Here is a 6,168-nt window from a genome sequence, read left to right on the forward strand (position 1 = left end):
TGGGACTTAGAAAAATTTTCGTCGAACGTCCGACGGAGTAGCACATCCGTCCATTATTTGCTAATAACTCGATAAATAATAATTGTAGCGAGTTTGGTGTTATGATATATATTGTTAGAAACCGTCTATATTACAGTGATATCACGTCGAAAATCGTCTAGGACCGATACGGAAAAAGTTTCCTCTTAGCGGTGGGACTTAGAAAAATTTCCAGAGTTTTGTCGACGGAGTAGCACATCCGTCCATTATTTGCTAATAACTCGATAAATAATAATTGTAGCGAGTTTGGTGTTATGATATATATTGTTAGAAACCGTCTATATTACAGTGATATCACGTCGAAAATCGTCTAGGACCGATAGGGAAAAAGTTTCCTCTTGGCGGTGGGACTTAGAAAAATTTTCGTCGAACGTCCGACGGAGTAGCACATCCGTCCATTATTTGCTAATAACTCGATAAATAATAATTGTAGCGAGTTTGGTGTTATGATATATATTGTTAGAAACCGTCTATATTACAGTGATATCACGTCGAAAATCGTCTAGGACCGATAGGGAAAAAGTTTCCTCTTGGCGGTGGGACTTAGAAAAATTTTCGTCGAACGTCCGACGGAGTAGCACATCCGTCCATTATTTGCTAATAACTCGATAAATAATAATTGTAGCGAGTTTGGTGTTATGATATATATTGTTAGAAACCGTCTATATTACAGTGATATCACGTCGAAAATCGTCTAGGACCGATACGGAAAAAGTTTCCTCTTAGCGGTGGGACTTAGAAAAATTTCCAGAGTTTTGTCGACGGAGTAGCACATCCGTCCATTATTTGCTAATAACTCGATAAATAATAATTGTAGCGAGTTTGGTGTTATGATACATATTGTTAGAAACCGTCTATATTACAGTGATATCACGTCGAAAATCGTCTAGGACCGATACGGAAAAAGTTTCCTCTTAGCGGTGGGACTTAGAAAAATTTTCGTCGAACGTCCGACGGAGTAGCACATCCGTCCATTATTTGCTAATAACTCGATAAATAATAATTGTAGCGAGTTTGGTGTTATGATATATATTGTTAGAAACCGTCTATATTACAGTGATATCACGTCGAAAATCGTCTAGGACCGATACGGAAAAAGTTTCCTCTTGGCGGTGGGACTTAGAAAAATTTTCGTCGAACGTCCGACGGAGTAGCACATCCGTCCATTATTTGCTAATAACTCGATAAATAATAATTGTAGCGAGTTTGGTGTTATGATATATATTGTTAGAAACCGTCTATATTACAGTGATATCACGTCGAAAATCGTCTAGGACCGATACGGAAAAAGTTTCCTCTTAGCGGTGGGACTTAGAAAAATTTTCGTCGAACGTCCGACGGAGTAGCACATCCGTCCATTATTTGCTAATAACTCGATAAATAATAATTGTAGCGAGTTTGGTGTTATGATATATATTGTTAGAAACCGTCTATATTACAGTGATATCACGTCGAAAATCGTCTAGGACCGATACGGAAAAAGTTTCCTCTTAGCGGTGGGACTTAGAAAAATTTCCAGAGTTTTGTCGACGGAGTAGCACATCCGTCCATTATTTGCTAATAACTCGATAAATAATAATTGTAGCGAGTTTGGTGTTATGATATATATTGTTAGAAACCGTCTATATTACAGTGATATCACGTCGAAAATCGTCTAGGACCGATAGGGAAAAAGTTTCCTCTTGGCGGTGGGACTTAGAAAAATTTCCAGAGTTTTGTCGACGGAGTAGCACATCCGTCCATTATTTGCTAATAACTCGATAAATAATAATTGTAGCGAGTTTGGTGTTATGATATATATTGTTAGAAACCGTCTATATTACAGTGATATCACGTCGAAAATCGTCTAGGACCGATACGGAAAAAGTTTCCTCTTAGCGGTGGGACTTAGAAAAATTTCCAGAGTTTTGTCGACGGAGTAGCACATCCGTCCATTATTTGCTAATAACTCGATAAATAATAATTGTAGCGAGTTTGGTGTTATGATATATATTGTTAGAAACCGTCTATATTACAGTGATATCACGTCGAAAATCGTCTAGGACCGATAGGGAAAAAGTTTCCTCTTGGCGGTGGGACTTAGAAAAATTTCCAGAGTTTTGTCGACGGAGTAGCACATCCGTCCATTATTTGCTAATAACTCGATAAATAATAATTGTAGCGAGTTTGGTGTTATGATATACATTGTTAGAAACCGTCTATATTACAGTGATATCACGTCGAAAATCGTCTAGGACCGATAGGGAAAAAGTTTCCTCTTGGCGGTGGGACTTAGAAAAATTTCCAGAGTTTTGTCGACGGAGTAGCACATCCGTCCATTATTTGCTAATAACTCGATAAATAATAATTGTAGCGAGTTTGGTGTTATGATATATATTGTTAGAAACCGTCTATATTACAGTGATATCACGTCGAAAATCGTCTAGGACCGATAGGGAAAAAGTTTCCTCTTGGCGGTGGGACTTAGAAAAATTTTCGTCGAACGTCCGACGGAGTAGCACATCCGTCCATTATTTGCTAATAACTCGATAAATAATAATTGTAGCGAGTTTGGTGTTATGATATATATTGTTAGAAACCGTCTATATTACAGTGATATCACGTCGAAAATCGTCTAGGACCGATACGGAAAAAGTTTCCTCTTAGCGGTGGGACTTAGAAAAATTTCCAGAGTTTTGTCGACGGAGTAGCACATCCGTCCATTATTTGCTAATAACTCGATAAATAATAATTGTAGCGAGTTTGGTGTTATGATATATATTGTTAGAAACCGTCTATATTACAGTGATATCACGTCGAAAATCGTCTAGGACCGATAGGGAAAAAGTTTCCTCTTGGCGGTGGGACTTAGAAAAATTTTCGTCGAACGTCCGACGAAGTAGCACATCCGTCCATTATTTGCTAATAACTCGATAAATAATAATTGTAGCGAGTTTGGTGTTATGATACATATTGTTAGAAACCGTCTATATTACAGTGATATCACGTCGAAAATCGTCTAGGACCGATAGGGAAAAAGTTTCCTCTTGGCGGTGGGACTTGGAAAAATTTTCGTCGAACGTCCGACGGAGTAGCACATCCGTCCATTATTTGCTAATAACTCGATAAATAATAATTGTAGCGAGTTTGGTGTTATGATATATATTGTTAGAAACCGTCTATATTACAGTGATATCACGTCGAAAATCGTCTAGGACCGATACGGAAAAAGTTTCCTCTTGGCGGTGGGACTTAGAAAAATTTCCAGAGTTTTGTCGACGGAGTAGCACATCCGTCCATTATTTGCTAATAACTCGATAAATAATAATTGTAGCGAGTTTGGTGTTATGATATATATTGTTAGAAACCGTCTATATTACAGTGATATCACGTCGAAAATCGTCTAGGACCGATAGGGAAAAAGTTTCCTCTTGGCGGTGGGACTTAGAAAAATTTCCAGAGTTTTGTCGACGGAGTAGCACATCCGTCCATTATTTGCTAATAACTCGATAAATAATAATTGTAGCGAGTTTGGTGTTATGATATATATTGTTAGAAACCGTCTATATTACAGTGATATCACGTCGAAAATCGTCTAGGACCGATAGGGAAAAAGTTTCCTCTTGGCGGTGGGACTTAGAAAAATTTTCGTCGAACGTCCGACGGAGTAGCACATCCGTCCATTATTTGCTAATAACTCGATAAATAATAATTGTAGCGAGTTTGGTGTTATGATATATATTGTTAGAAACCGTCTATATTACAGTGATATCACGTCGAAAATCGTCTAGGACCGATACGGAAAAAGTTTCCTCTTGGCGGTGGGACTTAGAAAAATTTTCGTCGAACGTCCGACGGAGTAGCACATCCGTCCATTATTTGCTAATAACTCGATAAATAATAATTGTAGCGAGTTTGGTGTTATGATATATATTGTTAGAAACCGTCTATATTACAGTGATATCACGTCGAAAATCGTCTAGGACCGATACGGAAAAAGTTTCCTCTTAGCGGTGGGACTTAGAAAAATTTCCAGAGTTTTGTCGACGGAGTAGCACATCCGTCCATTATTTGCTAATAACTCGATAAATAATAATTGTAGCGAGTTTGGTGTTATGATATATATTGTTAGAAACCGTCTATATTACAGTGATATCACGTCGAAAATCGTCTAGGACCGATAGGGAAAAAGTTTCCTCTTGGCGGTGGGACTTAGAAAAATTTTCGTCGAACGTCCGACGGAGTAGCACATCCGTCCATTATTTGCTAATAACTCGATAAATAATAATTGTAGCGAGTTTGGTGTTATGATATATATTGTTAGAAACCGTCTATATTACAGTGATATCACGTCGAAAATCGTCTAGGACCGATACGGAAAAAGTTTCCTCTTGGCGGTGGGACTTAGAAAAATTTTCGTCGAACGTCCGACGGAGTAGCACATCCGTCCATTATTTGCTAATAACTCGATAAATAATAATTGTAGCGAGTTTGGTGTTATGATATATATTGTTAGAAACCGTCTATATTACAGTGATATCACGTCGAAAATCGTCTAGGACCGATACGGAAAAAGTTTCCTCTTAGCGGTGGGACTTAGAAAAATTTCCAGAGTTTTGTCGACGGAGTAGCACATCCGTCCATTATTTGCTAATAACTCGATAAATAATAATTGTAGCGAGTTTGGTGTTATGATACATATTGTTAGAAACCGTCTATATTACAGTGATATCACGTCGAAAATCGTCTAGGACCGATACGGAAAAAGTTTCCTCTTAGCGGTGGGACTTAGAAAAATTTTCGTCGAACGTCCGACGGAGTAGCACATCCGTCCATTATTTGCTAATAACTCGATAAATAATAATTGTAGCGAGTTTGGTGTTATGATATATATTGTTAGAAACCGTCTATATTACAGTGATATCACGTCGAAAATCGTCTAGGACCGATACGGAAAAAGTTTCCTCTTGGCGGTGGGACTTAGAAAAATTTTCGTCGAACGTCCGACGGAGTAGCACATCCGTCCATTATTTGCTAATAACTCGATAAATAATAATTGTAGCGAGTTTGGTGTTATGATATATATTGTTAGAAACCGTCTATATTACAGTGATATCACGTCGAAAATCGTCTAGGACCGATACGGAAAAAGTTTCCTCTTAGCGGTGGGACTTAGAAAAATTTTCGTCGAACGTCCGACGGAGTAGCACATCCGTCCATTATTTGCTAATAACTCGATAAATAATAATTGTAGCGAGTTTGGTGTTATGATATATATTGTTAGAAACCGTCTATATTACAGTGATATCACGTCGAAAATCGTCTAGGACCGATACGGAAAAAGTTTCCTCTTAGCGGTGGGACTTAGAAAAATTTCCAGAGTTTTGTCGACGGAGTAGCACATCCGTCCATTATTTGCTAATAACTCGATAAATAATAATTGTAGCGAGTTTGGTGTTATGATATATATTGTTAGAAACCGTCTATATTACAGTGATATCACGTCGAAAATCGTCTAGGACCGATAGGGAAAAAGTTTCCTCTTGGCGGTGGGACTTAGAAAAATTTTCGTCGAACGTCCGACGGAGTAGCACATCCGTCCATTATTTGCTAATAACTCGATAAATAATAATTGTAGCGAGTTTGGTGTTATGATATATATTGTTAGAAACCGTCTATATTACAGTGATATCACGTCGAAAATCGTCTAGGACCGATACGGAAAAAGTTTCCTCTTGGCGGTGGGACTTAGAAAAATTTTCGTCGAACGTCCGACGGAGTAGCACATCCGTCCATTATTTGCTAATAACTCGATAAATAATAATTGTAGCGAGTTTGGTGTTATGATATATATTGTTAGAAACCGTCTATATTACAGTGATATCACGTCGAAAATCGTCTAGGACCGATACGGAAAAAGTTTCCTCTTGGCGGTGGGACTTAGAAAAATTTCCAGAGTTTTGTCGACGGAGTAGCACATCCGTCCATTATTTGCTAATAACTCGATAAATAATAATTGTAGCGAGTTTGGTGTTATGATATATATTGTTAGAAACCGTCTATATTACAGTGATATCACGTCGAAAATCGTCTAGGACCGATAGGGAAAAAGTTTCCTCTTGGCGGTGGGACTTAGAAAAATTTTCGTCG

Source organism: Halictus rubicundus, unplaced genomic scaffold (assembly GCF_050948215.1).
Source record: "Halictus rubicundus isolate RS-2024b unplaced genomic scaffold, iyHalRubi1_principal scaffold0624, whole genome shotgun sequence".
NCBI classification, from domain to species: Eukaryota; Metazoa; Arthropoda; class Insecta; order Hymenoptera; family Halictidae; genus Halictus; species Halictus rubicundus.